The following is a 22,346-nucleotide window of genomic DNA, read 5'->3' on the forward strand; positions in this document are numbered from 1 at the left end:
AGTGCCTTAACCCAGTGGCTCCTTATCTGGGCGCCCCGGAACCAAAGAACGTATACAAATCAACACTATCTCTGGAAGGAATACAGACGTCCAACTACTTCCCCTCCGTGATGGTCTACTGGTATGTAGACCCTTACAATTAATAAGACACTAATTCATTTGGAAGTGTTACTGATGATTGTGGGGGCAGTTGTACAAGCCCAGGAACATATTAAAAACCACTGAATGGAACATTTTAAACAGGCAGATCCTATGGTACTGGAGTTATATCTCAACAAAGCTGTTACATTTTATTTTTTAAGCGTTCCTGATAAAGCAGCAATTCCATCTTGCTGGAGACGTCTGCCCACGTGCACACCAGGGTGCCTGTCAAGAATAGCAGTGCTATTAAGAGCCTCAAACTGGAGGGGGCAGGTGGGGGCTGGTCAGTTGTCTGACTCTAGGTCATGATATCAGGGTCATGGGATTGAGCCCCAAATGGGGCTCAGTGCAGGGTCTGCTTGTTCCTCTTCCTCTGCCCCTCCCTCCACTCTCTCTTTCTCTCTCATAAATAAATAAAATCTTAAAAAAGAGGAAAAAAAAAAGATTCTCTCTCTCTCTCTCTGCCCCTCTCCTGCTTCGCTTGCATGCACACACTCTCTTAAAAAAAAAAAAAAGCCTCAAACTAGAAACAACACACATATCCATCAACAATGGATGGACCAATTAACGAAATATTAGGCACTGGTGAAAGTGAATGAAGCAAGTTACAAGGGGAAATATATAAACTGTGATTCCATATTGTTCAGGGATCTGTACATGGGGAGGGCAGGGAAAGATTGACTGTGACTGTCAGGAGAGTGGTTTCCTCAAGGGTGGAAAGGGGACCGTGACAAGGATAGGACATAAGAGAATTAATCTCTGGAGTGCCAGCAATGCCCTATTTCTCAACCTCAGTAATGGATACGTGGCAGTTCCCTTTTTAACAATGTACTACGTTGTGCATATGTGCTCTGTGCACTGTTCTCTATATGTTTTGTTATACAACAAAACACATTTTTTTAAAATTTTTATTTATTTATTTGACAGAGAGAGATCACAGTAGACAGAGAGGCAGGCAGAGAGAGAGAGAGGGGGAAGCAGGCTCCCTGCTGAGCAGACAGCCCCATGCGGGACTCGATCCCAGGACCCCGAGATCACGACCCGAGCCGAAGGCAGCGGCTCAACCCACTGAGCCACCCAGGCGCCCAACAAAACACATTTTTTAAAAAGATTTTATTTGACAGAGAGAGAGCACAAGCAAGGGGAGCAGCAAGCAGAGGGAGAAGCAGGCTCCCCGCTGAGCAGGGAGCCCGACACAGGGTTCGATCCCCAGGTTCTAGAATCATGACCCGAGCTGAAGGCAGGCATCCCTAAGAAACATTTAAAAAAATATTTTATTTATTTGACAGAGAAAGAGCAGGCAGAGAGAAAGGGAGAAGCAGGCTCCCCACTGAGCAAGGAGCCTGATGCCGGGCTTGATCCCAGGATCCTAGGATCATGACCTGAGCTGAAGGCAGAAGCTTAACCAACTGAGCCACCAAGGCGCCCCTTTAAAATATATTTTAAAATGAGAACAAGTCGGGGCATCTGACTGGCTCAGTCAGGACACATGACTCTTGATTTCAGGGTTGTGAGTTCAAGCCCCATGTTTGGCCTAGAGCTTTTTAAAAATAAATAAATAAATAAATAAAATGAGAAAAAGTCTCCTTAACACCTAATGGTTTAAGGGGATCTTTATATATTTCCTCAGTGGAAAGTTCGACCATAGTCTCAGGGGTCACGTGACCTTCTGTGGGGAGGAGTTTAAAAAAGGGTCCTCATATTTAAAAAGAAACCTTTGCCTGAAACGCAGGTTGAAAAATGTAGGCTCAGAGACAACCACTTGGGATAACTATTTGAGGGTGTGTGGGGTTTCTGGGGAGGGAGGGTGTTGTTCAGCACAAACCACAGAGGGACCATGCGTGGAGTGCAAGGCCTAGATGGACTGTACCCTTAAATGTGTACCTGACATTGTACATGACCGTACCAGGGGCCGGCCCAGCGTTTTGTTTCTTCTCTTCTCCCTCCAGAAAACAAGGATCCGACAAAACCGCCTTCTGCCTGCTGCAAACTGCCCCCCCATGTCCCCCAATTTTTGCCATTTAGTCCTATAGCTACTTGTTTCTCTCATATGGATTTTTTTCATAGAGACTTTTCTCCCTTAAAAATATTTTTTAAAGTAGTGACCAAAGATGAATGCAAATTATGTACCCAAGACTGGATCAGAAAATCCCATAACCTCTTGAAGGAATCCCCAGATGCTCATCTTTCTTCTCAGCTCAATTAACATAGCCTTTCCCTGCCAGCCTTAATTATTTCTCCCAAGGGTCTCTCTCTGACTCTAGGTCTCTCTAGCTCTTCCTTCCAAGCTTTTCTCAATGAATCCTCTCAGCCCTGAAGCAGAGCATTCTTTTGTGTGGTCTACTTTCCCGACAGTTGGTGGAAATAAAATTAAAGTGTTTTTTGGAGCGGGTATTCCCAGCTTCCAAAATATTACTCATCTCCCATCTAGTGTCTTCTTTTTGTTTCTCTCATTTGCAGGAGAAATAATGCCCTGAGGATGGGTGTGTGTGTTTGTGTGTGTGTGTGTGTGTGTGTGTGTGTGTGTGTGTATGTAAGGATCAGAGGGGGTAAGAGCATGAGATTTTAATCTGGCCCTCAAGAAAAATACAGAACTGCCCTTCCTTGAAGCCGTGTTTGCCATTCACAATGAGAAATTTCTCACCATCTGGGAAGTATGGGCACAAAAGGGACATAATAATCACAACACAGGGTGACAGGCACACAGAAATAGATCCGGAGGCCTCCACACTAAAATCTAGTTCTTGGTGTTTCAGAGAAGAGAGATTCCCAAGTCTCTAGCTCCTAGTGCCTGGAAAAGTGTGAAAGTGGCCATCATACCCAGTGAGAATAATCCCACACACCAGGCAAAGCAAATCCCCGAGACTCCAGGCCCTGCACAGTTCCCAGAAGTGGTACATCCCAGCGGGCCCCTCCTTGTCCGTCACACTTGGGCTGGGGGGCGGGGCGGGAGGAGCAGTCCCTCCCACCTAGAAGTCTTATTCTTTTTTTTTTTTTAAAGATTTATATTTATTTGAGAGTAGAGAGAGAGTGCAAGGGAGGAGGGCAGAAAAAGAAGCAGGCTCCTCCCCTGAGCAGGAAGCCCGAGGAGGGGCTTGATCCCAGGACCCTGAGATCATGACCTGAGCTAAAGGCAGACATTTAACCCACTGAGCCACCCAGGTGCCCCGGAGGTCTTACTCATGCAGATGATAAGAAAGGAATTTTTCCTTCTCCTAAATCCTCATAAATTAATTTCAAAAGATGCTCTAACAAAGAAGGCAGAGGGGTATGGCCACCGATCACTGTGGTATAGGAAACTGTTCTAGAAGCATGGAGCCGCGGTTTTGGACTTTGTTTCAAGAGAGTTGGGGGGTTGATGGGAAAGCAGTCTCATCTTTCTCCAAGTAACTTTCTTTCCACTGAGTCCGGTTCTATGGGAAAAAATATTTTCCTGGGAGACTGCCACTCACTTCTGCAAATTCCCTGGCTTGGATAGGGCAAATGAAACAAAGAAATGGAATTCTGGCTCCCCATCCTGGGCAGGGGGATGACCCCTCTATGCCAGGGGCTATTAGAATAAAAATGTGTCTTGTGCAGTCAAGAAAATGTGTTCTTGTTTTTGCAAACTGAAGCATATTGTAAAAAGACCTGGGGAAATCTTATTATTTAAAAAAGCAGGCTCACCAACTGGCAAACAAAATCTCTTTGGCTAACACAATGATTTTAAATTTTTGGAATATGAATGTCTTGGTGAGTGGGAGGGGGTGCACAGGTTCCCTAATTCCCCCAAATTCCTACTGTTGTCTGTTGCATTTCTCCCGGTTGCTTCACACAGACCTTTTGCTTGTCAAGTGCCCGAAGGCTTTTCAGTATGCCACTGTTATTTAAAGGAACGGTCATGTGTGTATTATATATTATATATGTTACATATACAATAGTCATTTTACTATAAGAATAATCACTCTGAACCATTTATAAATCTGGATTTGCACATATGGAGTTTTGAACACAATTATGCTAACTCTTCTCTTTTTCTAAACAATTCTGTCATTCCATCCCAGGAGCTAAGTTTGGATGAGAACTTACTGCCTCCCCTCATTCGAGTCTTCTTGCCGTCTTGGAATATTACTGAAGCTGCCAGCCTTAGGCTTCAAACATGGGCAATTTCGACTTGGAAGGATAGGATGATTGTTTCACTTCTATCAACAAGTGGAAGGTGAAACTTGCTGTGGGAAGAGTCACAGAAACAGCGCTCTGGATCCAGAGGCCTTGAGCGGTGAGTGCCGGCGACTGGCCCCCAGCTGTCATGGGTCAGGTAGGTGCGCACAGACAATGGCAGTGGAAAGGCTGGCTGGCTGGGCTCCAACAGCAGAGTGGGAAAGGACAGCCAGCCACTGAACTACGCCCCCCCCCCCCCCAGCCGACTTGTTCATGCAGAAATGACACTTGGCTTTTTATTTGGAGGGAAACCAGTCACTCTAAGCTATGTCACTGCCCCGAGCTGCCACTCCTGTGTTTCAAGCTGACCTTCAGATGGTGTTAGGAAAGGGCTCCTAGATCCTCAAAGGTAAGAAGTGCCAAGGGCCTTCTAATGAACAACACCGGCAGAAAGCACTGGGTCCCTCTCAGACGCAGCCTCCCTCCCTTCCTCGCCAGGTGAGAAGCCCAGCAGCCCCCTCGCTCACCTCCCCCAGCGCTGAGACCTTCACATCTTAGTCGCCACCACAGGGCTCCCTGCCAGCCGGCTTCAGACTGGGTTCGTGGGCCTCACAGGTTCAGGTTTGGGGAATTCAATACAACTGAGCTGGGTGGCTGCTTCAGGAAAAAGCAGGATCACCAAATTCAGGCAGGCCAGGCCACGTTAAAGAGTATTTTGGTTCACTGCTGAGATTCTTTACTTTCTTTTAGGGCTCTTTCCCCGGCCTCCTTCATGGAGCCCCAGCCCTCTTGCTCAAGGGCTCCCGTTATTTAAGTTTGGTGCAATGAAGGCTGCGGTAATAGAGGGAACATGTAACCTATTACAGGAACTTGAGTGAGGGCGGCTAACTCTGTATCCCAGGGCCCAGGACTAAGACCCCCAACACCCCACCTATCAGCCAGGGAGATACACTTTTTCTTTTCTTTTCTTTTTTAAAGATTTTATTGATTTATTTGACAGAGAGAGATCACAAGTAGGCAGAGAGGCAGGCAGAGAGAGAGGAGGAAGCAGGCTCCCCATTGAGCAGAGAGCCCGATGCGGGGTTTGATCTCAGGACCCTGGGATCGTGACCTGAGCCTAGGCAGAGGCTTTAACCCACTGAGCCACCCAGGCGCCCCTGGAGATACACCTTTTCTATCCCAGTGACAATGCCATGCACTGTCTTTAGAGTTATCGTTAGGAAAAGGAGACAACATAATGTTGGGGGCAAATTTTCATAATTAGAATTAGATGTGTGACTATTTTGCTTTTGCTGCTCAAGAGAAAGGGAAGAAGTTCAGATCCAATGAAAAATGCCAGAAAGTAATGTAAATGAAATTCTTCCTGTGACTCCAATTCTAATCAGTACCCATTATTGAGCATCTACTAGGTCTTACTCAAAGAGTAAAAGAAATTCTTACAATCTTGTAGGGGTGAGGCAAACATGCACAAGATGCCAATATTTAGCAGAGTGACGTGTTATAATGGTACAGGTAGCAACTACTTTCTGATTGTTATCTTTTGAATCCAAGTACTGGTCCTAAAATAGAGTAATTAATTCCAAAGGAGGGCATGCTTCACGATAGAGTGGTATTTGAACATGTCACTAAGAGGACAGGCAGAATTCCCGCAAGGGGAGATGAGAGAGTAAGACCTGCCCACTGGGAGAAGTGCAGAGGCCTGCAAATACAGGACACACTTCAAGAGTGATAAGAACATCACACAACAATTTCATGTCCAAAATTGAACTATAAAAAACAGAAAGAGGGGCGCCTGGGTGGCTCGGTCAGCTGAGCGTCCGACGGTTGATCTCAACTCAGGTCTAAATCTCAGGGTCATGGGTTTGGACCCTGAACTGGGCTCTGCCCTAGGAGTGGAGCCTACTTGAAAATAAATTAAAAGATAGGAGCGCCTGGGTGGTTCAGTCAGTTAAGCATCTGCCTTCTGCTCAGGTCATGATCTCAGAGTTCTGGAATCAAGCTTCACAACGGGCTCCCTGCTCAGCAGAGAGCCTGCTTCTCCTTCTCCTTCTGCCCCTTCTCCCTCCTAGTCTCATGCATTCTCTCTCTCTCTCTCAAATAAATAAATCTTTAAAAATTTATTTAATTAACTATTTTAAAAAAACAAACAACAAAAAAACACCAGAGGGGTGCCTGGGTGGTTCAGTCAGTTGGGCGTCAGATTCTTGGTTTCGACTCAGGTGGCGATCTCATGGGTCGTGAGACTGAGTCCTGCACTGCGCTCCTCACTCCACGGGGAGGCCTGCTTCACGGTTGTCTTCCTCTGCCCCTCTCCTACTTGTGCTCGTGAGCACATGCTCTCTCTTTCTCTCTCAAAGATATAAATAGCTCTTTAAAAAATAAAATCAAAACAGAGAGAGACAGAGGGAGAACCAAAGTCAAAATTCAAAGCAAAAAAGTCATTAACTGTTGGTGAAGCAGGCCCTTCACACTGGGACTTACCCATGGAAGACCTGAGGGCCCACCCGGGAGTTTGGGCTTCCCTCTGTCATCTGCAGGAACCATCCACGGCATTTAAACAGGAGAGAGGCATCATCGGATCTGTATTGGGAAAACTGCTGATGGTTTGCCAGCAACAGCGAGTTAGAGTCTAGGGGCCGGGAGCCCAGCTGGGAGGACTAATCCAGCAGAAACACGATAAGGGGCGGAAAAAACATGGTCAGCCCGAGTGGAAGGAAGGGGAGGAGATGTGGTCTATGTGTTACGCATCCATGAGAATGACAAATGTTAGTGGTGGGAACCAACCACCAACACGGGCCCTCAGACCACTTGTCTTTGGTCACTACTGAATTGAAATAAAGAATACTGATGAGGATGTCTGGGTGGCTCAGCTGGTTAAGTGACTCCCTTCAGCTCGGGTCATGATCCTGGAGTCCCAGGATCGAGTCCCGCATCGGGGCCCTGCTCACCGGGAAGTCTGCTTCTCCCTCTGACCTTTCCCCTCTCACTCTCTCGCTTGCTTATAAATAATAAAATCTTATATAAAAAAAGGAATATTGATGATAGTATGTCTGCATGTGGCTTCGGGGAGAGCCCACTTTTTTTTATGCTCATCTCTAAGGCTCTATGAGGTGCTTGGAACAGGTTTGATATCCATGGGATCTGGCCATCTTGCAAATGTCATTGATCAAAAAGAGTCCCCACTGGGGCGCCTGGGTGGCTCAGTGGGTTAAAGCCTCTGCCTTCGGCTCAGGTCATGATCCCAGGGTCCTGGGATCGAGCCCCGCGTCAGGCTCTCTGCTCAGCGGGGAGCCTGCTTCCTCCTCTCTCTCTGCCTGCCTCTCTGCTTGCTTGTGATCTCTGTCTGTCAAATAAATAAAATCTTAAAAAAAAAAAAAAGAGTCCCCACTATTGAAGAAACAAAGAGCTTGAAGTACATTTACCAACTAGAATGAGTCAGCAGAAATATGTGCATTAAAATGAACCAAAATATATATATATATATATATATATATATATATATATATATATAGTTAATAGTAGAAATAGGGGCGCCTGGCTGGCTCAGCCAGTGGAACATGTCGCTCTTGATCCCAGGGTTGTAAGTTTGAGGCTCACATTGGGCACAGAGATTACTTAATAAAATCTTTTTTTTTTTAAGGATTTTTATTTATTTATTTGACAGACAGAGATCGCAAGCAGGCAGAGAGAGAGGAAGGGAAGCAGGCTCCCTGCTGAGCAGAGAGCCCAATGGGGGGCTCAATCCCAGGACCCTGGGATCATGACCTGAGCTGAAGGCAGAGGCTTAACCCACTGAGCCACCCAGGCGCCCCTTATTTAATAAAATCTTAAAAAAAATTGGGGCACCTGGGTGGCTCAGTGGGTTAAAGCCTCTGCCTTCGGCTCAGGTCATGATCCCAGGACCCTGGGATCGAGCCCCGCATCGGGCTCTCTGCTCAGCGGGGAGCCTGCTTCCCCCTCTCTCTCTGCCTGCCTCTCTGCCTACTTGTGATCTCTCTCTCTGTCAAATAAATAAATAAAATCTTTAAAAAAAATAGTAGAAATAATTATCGATAACGTCTGCATTCCTGGGTTTGTATATATGTTTGCCCAAGAAGTTACTTCACCGCCATATGCTGTCTTCCCACTTTAGACCCTGAAAGTTATTTGTAGCAGAGCTCACTTGATCGTCACTGAAACCACGCACAGCTTGACTACGTCCTCCAGCCTCCAAAGGACTAAGATGTTGTCATGTGACTGGGTTCTTTCTAATGGAATGTTAGAAGAAATGATGTCTACTACTTCCATTCCAGGCCCACAAAATCCACCCACAAGCAGTCCTTCATGCTCATTTTCCTTCTTTTACCTTGAAGCAGATAAGCATGGTGGCTTTCCAAGTGAGGGCTGAGGACAGAGTCCTTAAGACAGAAAAGCCCAGCTCCAAAAATTACCACTCAGAGAACAGCCTGCCAATAAGGAACATGCATTTTGCCTTTCACTTGGGCTAGGAACAAACTTCAATGGCTTTAGAGCCAATCATATTTGGGTGTTTGTACAGAAGCTAACCTTAGCCTAACTCTTACGACTCTCATGCTACCTTGTATGAGACTCATCTCTGTACTTGTAGAAAATCCCCCTTTTGGGGGCACCTGGGTGGCTCAGTCAGTTAAGCATCCAACTCTTGGTTTCAGCTCAGGTCATGATCTCACTGGTTGTGGGAGCCTCAGGCTCCACACCCATCAGAAAGAAAACCCCCTTTCTGGACTGTCAACACTCCATTTTTATTTATAGTTGCTTAAGTGGTTTCTAAGACAGTCAAATAGACTTCAGTTGTAGGGGCATCTGGCTGGCTCAGGTCACCATCCCAGAGTCCTGGGACTGAGCCCTGTATCAGGCTCCCTGCTTAGTAGGGAGCCTGATTCTCCCTCTCCATCTGCCTCTCCCCCTGCTCATGCGCTCTCTCTCACACTCTCAAATAAATAAATAAAATCTTTACAAAAAAGAAAAAAAAAGGTGGGGGGGACTTCAACTATTGATAAATTGCTATCCTCATTAAAAATATAGAGAGATATCCAGTCACTCAATCATATGAGGACAGACTGAGTGAGGGTAACAATGCCTAAATTCCTGTTCTTTGAGGTCCAAGACATTTTGTCTGTCTGGAAAGATGGTAAAGCACAATGTTCTTGAGCTATTAAAAAAGAAAAAAAAGTTTAATCCCATACTGAGCTATTTTACCTACAGCAAGATCTAAATACTAGCTTATCATATTTTGCTAATGCAATCCTGGCTCTTGCTGACTGTGTGATCTTGGACAAGTCACACAGCTGCTCTGAGTCCTTGATTTCTCAATGACGTCATAAAACGCTGAACTATACAATCCCTAATGTCTTGTGCAGCCCTAACATCTCTGGCATCTACTGACCAGTCAACCAACCCAGGGAAACTGGCTCATTAAGTACATTGGGTGATTGATGGCTCTTCCAAAATAAATTATTTTTAAGATTTCCAACCTTTGGGGTGCCTGGGTGGCTCAGTGGGTTAAAGCCTTTGCCTTCAGCTCAGGTCATGATCCCAAGGTCCTGGGATCCAGCCCCGCATCAGGCTCTCTGCTCAGCGGGGAGCCTCCTTCCCCCTCTCTCTGCCTGCCTCTCTGCCTACTTGTGATCTGTGATCTCTGTCTGTCAAATAAATAAATAAAATCTTTTTAAAAAAAAAGATTTCCAACCTTTAATGGAAGTAAAGCCTAATAAAACACCACACTTGGTTTTAGTTTTAAGTGACAGAAGTTAATTATGATTAACTCTGGATAGTGCCACTTAAAAGAGTCTTTTCTCATAATAGGTAAAAACGGCCATCCGATTTTAAACTGCATTTCTGGAGCACCTGGGTGGCTCAGTAGTTAAGCATCTGCTTTCTGCTTGGGTCATGATTCCAGGGTCCTGAGACCCGAGTTGGGCTCCCTGCTCAGTGGGAAGCCTGCTTCTCCCTCTCCCACTCCCCCTGCTTGTGTTCCCTCTCTCGCTGTCTCTCTGTCAAATAAATAAATAAAACCTTTAAAAATAAATAAATAAGCTGCATTTCTTTGATCATTAGTGAGGGTACACACTTCTAGATGTTGATCAGCCGTCTGTATTTCCTCTCGCATAAGTCATTTAACTTTAAGGTTAGAACACTTGCGGGAGGATCCCAGAAGGGGACCTTCCCGCCTGCATCTCTCCCTCAGCGGCCAGCTAAAGGCGTCGAAAGTTATCTTGCCCACAACTGTGGGCTGGACGGACTGAACAGTCGCGCTCCTCCCGTTGGTCCGGCCCTGTGCCTCCCAGAGCGCGCCTGCCTTCCATTATGTGCTCAATTCAACGGAATAAAAGTGGCTGCGAGCAGAGCATTGTGGGCTTCCATATTTGTTCTCTTTCGGTGACAGCCTCATCCAATTTCCTCAGCTGAGAAGTCAAAGGGGTTACACATTCCACTCAGGACCTGGAAATCCAGGTGGCCTGTTTGAGCTTCTTTCTGCTTCTCGGGAGAGGCCCTACACCAACAAGGCTGCTAATGGTGGGCGAGGCAGATGCGTCCTCAAACTCAGCTGGCCGCGGAGGCCCTGGCTTTGCCTGGCTTACTCCCGTGCAAAACCTTGTTTCGCCAGAAGAAACCCCATGACGAGATACGTGCTGAAGTGACACAGAGAACAGAAGTGTTGAGTCGGAAGGCATGATTTGGCTGTGTGGTTTCTACAAACCTCACCACGCTCTGTGGCCAGGGCACCGTCCTGACATGTGCGGGACTCGAATGACGGAAGAAATCAACTCTCTCCCGCCATCTGCATTCTACCAGCAAAAGGAAACAACACTGTTACTTTCAAAAGCATTTAGAAATTCCACGTAAATAAAATAGTTCAGAAAGGTAAAGGAGAGGGTAATTCTTTTTCTCTCTTTTTAAGATTTTATTTATTTATATATTATGTCAGAGAGAGAGAGACAGCTCAAGAGAGCACAAGCAGGGGGAGCAGCAGGCAGAGGGAGAAGCAGACTCCCTGCTGAGCAGGGAATCGGATGTGGGACTTGCTCCCACGACTCTGGGATCATAGCCTGAGCGGAAGGCAGACGCTTAACCGACTGAGCCACCCAGGCGTCCCTGGAGGGGGAGATTCTAATGAGGGTTCTCTGCAAAAACTGCCCAGTGGCCATGCCCCCCGAGTTGAAATCAAGGAAACATTATTAGCAGGACTGCTGTCGGATCGCCGCCATTGGGGCACGAATAAGCAAGGAGTGTCCTTGATTTGCAAAAAGGGTCTTGTCCTAGCAGATATCCCTGTCTGGGATGGCAGTCACAGGCAAAGACAGCTGGCTGTGAAGCTCTGCTAGGTCACGGACAAATGTGCGTCAGTGGCACACGGTATCACCATGGTTTGCGTGACTTCCTGGCTGCATTTTTCTACTCCTATGTAGCATGCCCACCAACCATGCCACGGCGGGGGGCACCCAGGGGGGCACCCAGAGATGGAAGCAAGAACGGAATGTAAAAACACATCCCAAACACAATGCCCAGCTGAAGATGACCAGACCCCTAGGAATGTTTCAGTCGTAAACGTGTTCATGTTTGTGTGAAGAGAAACCACACACTCTATCCTAAAAGGCCAATATCAACAACCAAAAAGTCAACGGAAAACAGCACAGCGTAATGTAGCAAGCATAACGGGACCTGATTTGGCTCGGTAGGGAACAGCATGGAATGGCGCGCAGCAAACGACAGAACTCTTGCATTTTGCCAAGGTTGAGAAAACAATTCTCAAAGACTGAGGCAAACCCAGAAATGCCTGTGTTCTCTCTTCCAGCCCCTGCCCCCCCCCACCCCTGCAGTTGTTTCCCACAACACAGATTCATTTCACTAATCCATTCTTTACAGAAGCAGTGTCCTCTTCCCCTCTCTCTCCCACTCTACTCCCCACCCCCAATATATACTAGCCAAAGAAAAATGATCAGAATTAGAGGCAATATTTGTTGAGTGCTGACTGCATCCACTGTACCAGGAGGCTTGGAGGTGAGGAGGAACAAAACGGTCACAATCCCCCCCCTCGGGAGCCAGGCCAGGAAGGTCTGGGAACGGAGTGACAATCACAAGTAAGACCGGGGCGTGGGGTTACGGAGGCGGGGGGGGGGGGGGGTGGTGCCAAGTCCCCATCCCTGCTAAATTCTAGGCACCAGCTGCTGCTAAAATCTCTACCTGTTTGGTCAGCCTGTTGAACAAACAGAACTTGGGATAATTTGTATGCATAGAAGTAAACTGTCCTTGACCCATGAAACCCCCTGTGACTTAAACAAACAAACAGGTTTTTTATTGAAACAAAACATAGAGAAAAATGCACAAATCTTAAATATACAGCTTGATTGAATTTTTTACAATTGTATACACCCCCAAAACCATCACCCAGATCAAGAACCATTTAGCCGTGAAGCACATCAAATCGATATGCTACAGAAAAAGGCAGGAATAGAATCCGGTTGGATCTCTAACATGCCTTTTAAAAGCTGTGTTATTGTTGTTGATTTTATTTCAATGTTTAGAGAGTTTCTTTTTTTTTTTGTGAACAGAAGGGGGACAAAAGGAGATCCACTCAAGCAGGAGCTAGGTACACAGACACTCATTCGCAATAGAATTTTCTACTTGACTCAGTCTTTCTGGACCCCTAATATTTAAGAGATGTTTTGGAAAACATTCAGGCTCCCACCTACTGCTGCCACATATTTGCATCCCTTACATTTAAGAACAGGGTGTGAAAGCAGTTTAACTTTTATATGTAATCCGGGCGCCTTCTCTTGCGTGCACCTGAGTGCAGAATTCAAAGATGTTCTTCAGATCCCAGGAAAAAGGCACTCAACCTCAATTGTTCCCGGGAGCCCCAAGCCTCCCATTTAAGAGCTTACTTAAATGAATAAAACTCAAAAAAAAAAAAAAAAGTATGGGGCGCCTGGGTGGCTCAGTCGGTTAAGTGTCTGCCCTTAGCTCAGGTCATGATCTCAGGGTCTGGGGATTGAGCCCCACATTGGGCTCCCTGCTCAGTAGGGAGCCTGCTTCTCCCTCTGTCCTTCCCCCTGCTCATTCTCGCTCCCTCTCTCTTTCAAATAAATAAATAAAATCTAAAAAAAAAAAAAAAGGAAAAACTTAAAAAAATAAAACTTGGTATTTTTTTTTAAAGATTTTATTTATTTATTTGACAGACAAAGATCACAAGTAGGCAGAGAAGCAGGCAGAGAGAGAGAAAGAAGCAGGCTCCCCGCTGAGCAGAGAACTCGATCCCAGGACCCTGGGATCATGACCTGAGCCAAAGGCAGAGGCTTTAACCCACTGAACCACCCAGGTACCCCTAAAACTTGGTATTTTTAAAAAAGCAAAACCAACCAACCAAACAAACACACCCTCAGTTTGGAACATGATCCATGCATCCAAACTGAAGAGCCAGTTTCTCCCAGAGCTGCAGATAATTTAAGATGATCTAATGTTAACCATATGATTCTTTATGTTGGTCAAGGATTAAGAAGAGCTCAGATCTTAAGCACTTACTATCTTATACCACAGAACACAGGAAAACTTTAGTTCATGTATCAGTTCATGTAGTAGCTACAACTTTCTGCCAGTTTAGGGTACCTTACAAAATGTTTTTTTCTTTTTTAAAGTTTATTTATTTATTTAAGATTTTATTTATTTATTTGTCAGAGAGACAGAGAAAGATAGTGCACACGCATGCACAAGGCAGAGGGAGAAGCAGGCTCCCCACTGAGCAAGGGATCATGACCTGAGCCGAAGGCAGACACTTAACCGACTGAGCCACCCAGGCATCCCTATTTATTAGTTTTTAATAATCTCTACACCCATCATGGGGCTTGAACTCACAACCCCAAGATCAAGAGTCATATGTTCCTCAAACTCAGTCAGCCAGGCACCCTTCAAGTTTTATTTTTTTATTCTGTTCATTTGAATTCCAAGACAAGGGATGCCTGGGTGGCTCAGTCGGTTAAGCATCTGACTTCTGCCTTTTGACTGAGCCAGCCAGACACCCCCAGAATGTGTTTAATAAATGCTATGTTTTGGGGCACCTGGGTGGCTCAGTGGGTTAAGCCTCTACCTTTGGCTCAGGTCATGATCTCAGGATCCTGGGATCGAGCCCGGCATCAGGCTCTCCACTCAGCAGGGCGCCTGTCCCCCCCCCCACCGCAACGCCTGCCTACTTGTGATCTCTCTCTCTCTCTGTGTCAAATAAATAAATAAAATCTTTAAAATAAAATAAAATAAATGTAATGTTTTGATAAACATGAAAATTATGATAAAACAGGATATTAAATGAAGTATATAAAAGCAAATATCCAGTCCCTACAGTGATGCATTACAGACTAGACATGTTGCTGATGAAATCATCCGCGAGCTAATTCAATTTTAGCTCTGTCAGCTACATTTCTTAGTTTATACACTCTTTTCAAACTGTGCCAAACTTTTAAAATTTATAGGTTTAAAATCAGAAAAAATGGAGGACTAGGCTGAAAGGGGATCCCAAAGATTGTCTTCCATTTTCCGCATAGCAATTTGTTACTAACATGCACAGAATCACTCTACCTAAAATAAAAGGTTCACGGGTCCTCCCTTATTGCAGTTAAATCAATTAGGTATCCTAATCACTTAGTAGCATAAGTGATCAGATTTCTGTGTACTGCTGCCAACGTCTGATTATCCTTCCCACCGCACACATCGAGTAAGGAGTCAATCCTGAGCGTGCACCTGAGTGCAGAATTCAAAGATGTTCTTCAGATCCCAGGAAAGAGGCACTCAACCTCAATTGTTCCCGGGACCCCAAGAAAATAATTTCTTTATCCTATGCTTTATTGTCTCCATTTGCAAACAAACAAACAAGTGTTTGCTACTTAATGTCTGCACCGTGCTCTGAGAGCTGTAAAAGGCAGGTGCCATCTAATTACTGTTTTGTCATTGTGCCAAAATGTTGACAACTCCAATTCCAGTTTGTGCCCTCAGCCAGCTGAATCAAAGAATTCTCGATAGTTACAACAGTAGCCACTGACTGAGTCAGTTACTTGAACACTTTGGCTGTGAAAAGGTAAGTGAAAGGGAAAAAAAAAAAAAAAAGTAAACAACAAATCAAAAACCTCACTGAATTCCAGGCCTCGAAACTGAGAGAAATTGTCCCAAATTTAGAAAACACTTGGACAAGGTTTTTGTACTGTTTTCATATCCCTCCCAGAAGAGGGAAGACCTGTGTCTAGTGTTACTGACATCTTTAGGAATGACTGGTATTCGGGAAAACAGCAGGATCACATGATGTAGAGATCTGATTTTTGTCTCCTTACCATCTTTCTTCCAGTGTGTGAAGAGTTAATTCTGGCTATTTTCTAGACCTTTAACCCTACCCTGTTGGCAGAAAAGGGAAGCTGGCTGTGAGCTCTGCAACACGGCCAGGGCCCGGGCCGGTCCCTCAGACTCCTCTGGGTCTGGGATTATGTAAGAAATGTAAATGCTCTGGTTCATCCATATAGAACTTTCCAGAAAAGCCTGGCTTGGCCCCAATACCTTCTCAAAATAGGAATCATCTTCAGACTCTGGATCAGTAAGGCTTTAGACAGTAGAGTCCCAGGCCCGATGTGCAGTTACAAACCAGTTCTGAGTAAGATTGATCTTGACCCCTGCTTCCTTTTTGAAATATTTATCAAGATATGACAAACCTATGAGGATGACCTTCGCCGGCAGAAAGAACCACAGCCTGAGGCTATGGAGAGGCAGGAAAGTTAGCCTTCCATTGCAGGGTGGTGAAAGCCTGGAGTGTAGCCAGCCTTTGTCAGCCCCACAGTCTGTACTTACTTCCCTCGGAAAAGAGAATTGAAACTGGCTAAGAATATTCTTTCTCCGCTTCCACCCCAGCCCTCAGTACTGACGCTCTGGAAGGAGGTCTAGGTGCAGTAACTGTCCCATCCCACAAACACAAAATATTACTTCATGAAACGGGTATGTAGGAGCCTCACTTGACACCAACAACCTTCCATCCTCCCCTCTCTCCGAATGCTCCGCCTTTCCCGCCTCCCCTTCCTCCCCGCCAGCAGTGGACGAGTCATTGTTTCCAGTAGTGGGTTTTCCTTCCTTCATACCCTCCCATTCTCTTCTTGCCCTGGGCCTCGCTCCTCTTCTCTCAGCCTGGCCCCTCCATGCCCAGGTCGTCAGCTTCGGCTCAAGGAGTCTCATTTGGAAGAAGCACTGAGTGGCCTGACTGTTCCATGGAGAAAGGGCTAATGGAGAAGCAGCCACTAGAGGGGGACATAATTACACACAAGTGCATTCCTTGGGGACCACAGGGGCCAGAGCCATCCAGGGGTCCACCTGTGGACCTGGAGGTGTAAAACGGATGACCGTGTATCTACCCACAGCACGCACACTCACACATGTGCTCTCGCTCTCTCACGCTCTCTCTTTCTCACACACATACGCATGCACACAAATACTGACCTACCTCGGCTAGCTAATCAACCGGGGTCTCAAGTGTTGCATGAAACCCACACCAGGCCCTGGCCCAATACTGCTCCCAGTGCAGTCACTATCTCATTCCCTGCTAACCGTTGTTTTCATGGACCCGTCCTTCTTTGGTGTCATACAGAACCTGCATCCTAGCAAGATGGAATAATCAACCTGCACAGTGACTTAGAATGTGGTCTCCAGATGCAGACTAAGTTCAAATTCCCGTTCCACTAGCTGTTTGGTCTTGAGCAAGTCACTGCTCTGTGCCATAGTTTCTTCATCTGTAAAATGGAACTCTCTCCACAGGGGGTACAGGTTAACTGTTGTGAAGAACAGGTAAGTCCATGTGTGTAAAGACCTTAAAAGAAAGTCTAATGCACAATAAATGCTCCATGGATATTAGATATTTTCATTATGGCCAGGAAGTATACAGGAGGTGACATGCATCATCCCATTCAACTCTCCCCAAACTCTCAAGACACAAAAACCACTAGTCCTATTTCACAGACAAGAAAACCAAGACCCCAATGCGTTAAATAACTTGTCCAAAAATCACAGAGCTTATAAGTAATAGAGTCAAGATTTTAAGCCAGAATCTGTCTGACAGCAAAGCCTATGTTCTTTTCACTCTATCACTGTGGGGGGAGGGAAATGCAGTCATCATGAGTTTATGATCTAAAAGATAAAAGATGAGTGGGGGAAACATAGTTGTTGTTGTTTTTTCTATGTTATTTTTATTTTACTAAGAAGGGCTCTCCCTTTAGGAAGTATAACTTAATAGAAGTTTTATTTTTTTTTAAGATTTTATTTATTCATTTAAGAGAGAGACAGAGCGCAAGCAGTGGGGAGAGGGAAAGGCAGAGGGAGAAGCAGACTCCCCGCTGAGCAGGGAGCCCAACATGGAGCTCCATCCCGGGACCTAGCGAGCATGACCAGGGCCGAAGGCAGACGCTTAAGAGACTGAGCCACCCAGGGGCCCCCTAATAGAAGTTTTAAAGCAGGAGAAAGAGAACTGGGTAGTAGGAAGTTGCTCAGCAGTGGTGGCTGGTGTTGTGATCCCAGGTCAGCAGCATCGCGATCACCTGGGAGCTTGTTAGAAATACCAAGCCCCACCCCAGACTTCCTGACTCAGAAGGCTTTAAAGGCCTTCTGATGCATGCTCAAGTTTGAGATCCACTGCTCTAAGAAAAAGTGTGAGCGTTGGTCGTGAAAACATACGTTGAAGGCAGTAAGTTGGATATTCCTCTAGCAGAAGAGCAGGGTGGGACTACCGGTGACTGAATGGAATGGTGACTGACTTTCGGAGGAGACAAGGAGGTGCAGAGAGACAGATGGCTTGCTCTAACCAAAAGATCATGGTATCATGCACTCGCACTTTTGCTATGTTTCCGTTCCTTTAACCTGCACGTTTCTTAAAAACAGGAAATAACATTTAAAAAAATGTTTAACTGTCAGCAAATGTCTATCTACACAATTTGGGGGCACACCTGTGTGGGCCCCCCCCACCCCACAGTGCATTTATCAAAGAAAAGCTAAAATAGCATTTATTAGATCTCTCCTCTGCGCCAGGTTCTGCACTAAGGCCCTGCCTTTCCTGCAGATTTCCACCTCCCCACTCAGGGAATTCGCACAACCGTTCTGTGAACAGGAATTAGTTTCATTTTATAGATGAGGAAACTGAAGCTCAAAGAATTTCAGTCACTTTGCCAGAGGCCGTGTATCTATAATGGGAGAGCCGGGATTCCAGTGCCCAACTTCAGACTCCGAATCTGGTGGAGATTGAGCTCACGAGGCTGTCTTGGGAACAGAGGTGATCAAAGGAGTCCCCATGTCCCAGGCACTCAAGGAAGACACCCAGGGAAGCCACCCTCGCCCCTGGGTCTTTTTTTGGGCCAGGCAGAACACTGAATGGCTCCTCTTTTCCATCCCCATCTGGATGTTTGACATTCACCTCTCCTGTCAGAGAGCAGAGAATTGGGCAAATGAGGAGAAAGACCACCAATAAAGAACATTTCTTTTTCTGTTTTCTTTTTTTTTGTTGTTTAAAGATTTTATTTATTTATTTATTTGAGAGAGAGAATGAGCAGTGGGGAGGGGCAGAGGGAGAGAGGGAGAGAGAGAAGCAAAGTCTCTACTGAGCAGGAAGCCTAATAAGGGGCTCAATCCCAGGACCCAGAGATCATGACCAGAGCCAAAGGCAGACATTCAACCGACTGAGCCACCCAGGTGCCCCCAAGAACATTTTTTTTTTTTTCAAGGCAATCTAGTTTGTAAAAACAGTAGTGAAGTCCAAGCCACGAACTCAAATTTCCTGACTTCGGATACTGAATTCCAATTCCAGACAAGTAGGAGTTAAAGTTTCCTTGTTCTCGAAGGGGGGAAAAAAGCCAAAAATTCTTTGAAAAGGTGACTTTCTTTTCTATTCTTTTTTTTTTTTTTTTGCAATTAAACCTGACTGATGCCTCAAGATGGAAGAACCATAACTAAGTATGACAATGTAGGGCCGCTAGTCATACAGTATTCTTATTTTTTTTCTAAACCACTATGAAAAACTTCAGCCTATTCTCTAAATAAGTTTCCACCCTATGTAATGACCTTCCTCCACCAATACCTACTCAGCAATTCTAGGCTTTCCTAGGTGATCCTCTAACCCAAAACATTTTATTTCTTTTATTTATTTATTTATTTATTTATTTTTTAAAGATTTTATTTATTTGACACAGAGAGAGAGAAATCACAAGCAGGCAGAGAGGCAGGCAGAGAGAGAGAGAGAGAGAGAGAGAGGAGGAAACAGGCTCCCTGCTCAGCAGAGAGCCCGATGTGGGGCTCGATCCCAGGACCCTGAGATCATGACCTGAGCCGAAGGCAGAGGCTTTAACCCACTGAGCCACCCAGGCGCCCCAAAACATTTTATTTCTATCACTCTAATGGAAACACACCAGGAAACACACCAGTGGGAGCAGGTGTTCTCCAGCTCACTGCTCCGTCCTAAATCCTTAAAGGCAGAAACACCACTGCCACATCTCTATGTCAAAGCTCGAAGTAGTGCACAAAAATTGTTTTAACGTTTCCGAAGTACTGACTGAAATCTACCTTTTTAGGTGTTCACTGCCCTGGAAACAGCTGTATTTACACTTTTTTTTTTTTTTTAAAGAGTTGCTTTATCTATCTGCTTTGTAACAAGTACCTAAGGTTTTTGTTAATATTTACAAACGACAACTGATATTTAAGATTATTTTAGCATAATATTTCTAATCCTTTGGTTAGGTCCCTGAAAATACCAAAACAGACATTAGAGTTAATGCTCGGAGCGCCTGGGTGGCTCCATGGGTTAAGCATCTGCCTTCCGCTGGGGTCGTGGTCCCAGGGTCCTCTGATCCAGTTGGCATCGGGCCCCGTGCTCAGCGGGGAGGCCGATTCTCCATCTCCCTCTGCTATTCTCCTTGCTTATGCTCTCTCTCTCTGTCAAATCTTAAAAAATAAAATAAAATAAAATAAAGTAACTAGACTTAATGCTAAAAACTTGCAAATTACAAATTACCAATGGCAACCCGTTTCGAGAAGGGGATAGTGACCATTCATGGTGTGTGTGTGTGTGTGTGCGTGTGTGTGCGTGTGTGTGCGTGTGTGTGTGTGTAAGAGTGTGATCATTAGTAGCACCCTCTTTCGCTCTTCTGAGTTTTTCCAGTTCGGACAACAAATTGCGCAGTCGCCTTTCGTGGGTGCCCGCGAGAGCAGGGACGGCTCCCTGAAGCTTGGGCACGCCGCCTACTCACCCCAGCCGCTGCACTCTGCGAATCTTGACACCTCATCATGTGGTCGCCAAGTCCCCCTTCTGGTGCTTTGTGTCTCAGCGGAAGAAGATGAAGTAGTCTTCACGGGAAATTGTCCAGTGTAGACAGATGTTGGAGAAATCTCCCCGTTGGGTTTGGAACTTGGGGCCCTGGCGGCGCCAGGACTCCCAGAGCAGCATCCATACACGGCCTGTACCGGGAGTCCCGGCACCTGACCACTGGGGGCGCTGTCACCAGTGCTACCCGGACCTGAGCGCCCACTGGATCCAGATCCAGAAGATGGAGGAGTCCGCGGCCAGCGTGCCTCCGACCCGCACTGGGGCAGTTCCACCACTCCCAGATCAAGTCCCCGCTGTGCCAGCGGGTCCTGTGGCGCCAACACAAGCCACGCGTCACCACCAAGAGGCCCAACACCTTCTTTTGGATGCAGAACCTCCCTGTCCCCAGGTCTGCCCAAATAAAAACTCCTTCCCCCAGAAAATTAGTAATAATGAAAATAAAAAATAAAGTGCACAGTCAACTTAAGGAGAGGGCTCTAGCTACCCAGACCCCAAACCCTTATCTAATGTGGTGGTTAAAGCCCATGTTTATAGGATATAGCAAACTAATAATTTGGAAAAAGTAAACAAATAGTTCAGGGTATTCCTGGCAATTTGTTAATAGGAGAACAATTTTCACCTATTTTTTCCTTTTATTTACATCTTTATTTCGAAATGTTTATTCTATTTAAACATTTTTAATTACAGTGAAATATATATAATGTAAAACTCACCATCTTAACTATTTTTTGAGTATATAATTCAGTGGTGTTAAGTATATTCACATTGTGCAACAAATCTCTGGAACCTTCCATCTTGCAAAAATGAAACTCTATATCCAATAAACAATTCCCCATTTCTTCCTCCCCCAAGCCACTGGCAAACACCATTCTACTTTCTGTTTCTTTGACTTTGATTATTCTACATACCTCATATAAGTGAACTCATTTGTCTTTTTGTGACTAGCTTATTTCACTTAGCATTATGTTCTCAAGATGCCTTCACGTTCTAGCCTGCGCCAGAATTTCCTTCCTTTTTACAGATGAGTGATGTTCTATTGCATGTATAGACCACGTTTTGCTCATCCAATCATCATCCATGGACGCTTGGGTTGCTTCCACATTTTGGCTATTGTAAATAATGATGAATGTACAAATATCTCTTTGAGACCCTGCTTTCATCTGGGGGGGGGGATATAAACCCAGAAGTGGAATTGCTGATTATACATGTGGTAGTTCTATTTTTAAATTTTTGAGGACCCACTATACTGTTTTCCTCAGGAGCTGAACCATCCTACATTCCCACCAACAGTATGTCAGGGTTCCAATTTTTCTACATGTCACCAACACTTGTTTATTTTCTGTCTTATCAATAGTAGCTATCCTAATAGGTGCGGGGTGCTATCTTATTGTGCTTTTAATTTGTGTTTCCCTAGCAGTTAGTGGTGGTTAGCGTCTTTTCATTTGCTCGTTGTCCATTTGTAGATCGTCTTTGGAGAAATGTCTATTCAAGTTCTTTGCCCATTTTAAAATCAGGCTATCTGTTCCTTTGCTGCTGCTTAAATCTCTTATCCACAATCAGTGAATCGAGTCCTCACCCACTATTATCTTTAATATTCTCTAACCAAGAGGTGCCTCAAGGTACTCTCTTGTTTAGTAATACTAGAAATGAAGAGAATGTTGCTGTCAGGAAATCCTGAAGTTTGAAAGCAGTTGGAAAGGTACCATTTTATAAACCTCAGCTA

At 45.3% G+C, this 22,346-nt stretch overlaps 1 protein-coding gene and 1 pseudogene across 2 annotated transcripts in view; one reads left to right on the forward strand and one right to left on the reverse strand.

Annotated features, from left to right (window-relative positions):
• Nucleotides 1-22,346, reverse strand: part of WNT5B (Wnt family member 5B) — a 107,930-nt gene that overhangs the window by 20,083 nt on the left and 65,501 nt on the right. The window lies entirely within an intron of this gene.
• LOC125106271 (60S ribosomal protein L18a-like) lies at nucleotides 111-21,648 on the forward strand (annotated as a pseudogene).

The sequence above is a fragment of the Lutra lutra genome, chromosome 8, assembly GCF_902655055.1.
Source record: "Lutra lutra chromosome 8, mLutLut1.2, whole genome shotgun sequence".
In the NCBI taxonomy this organism is placed as follows: domain Eukaryota; kingdom Metazoa; phylum Chordata; class Mammalia; order Carnivora; family Mustelidae; genus Lutra; species Lutra lutra.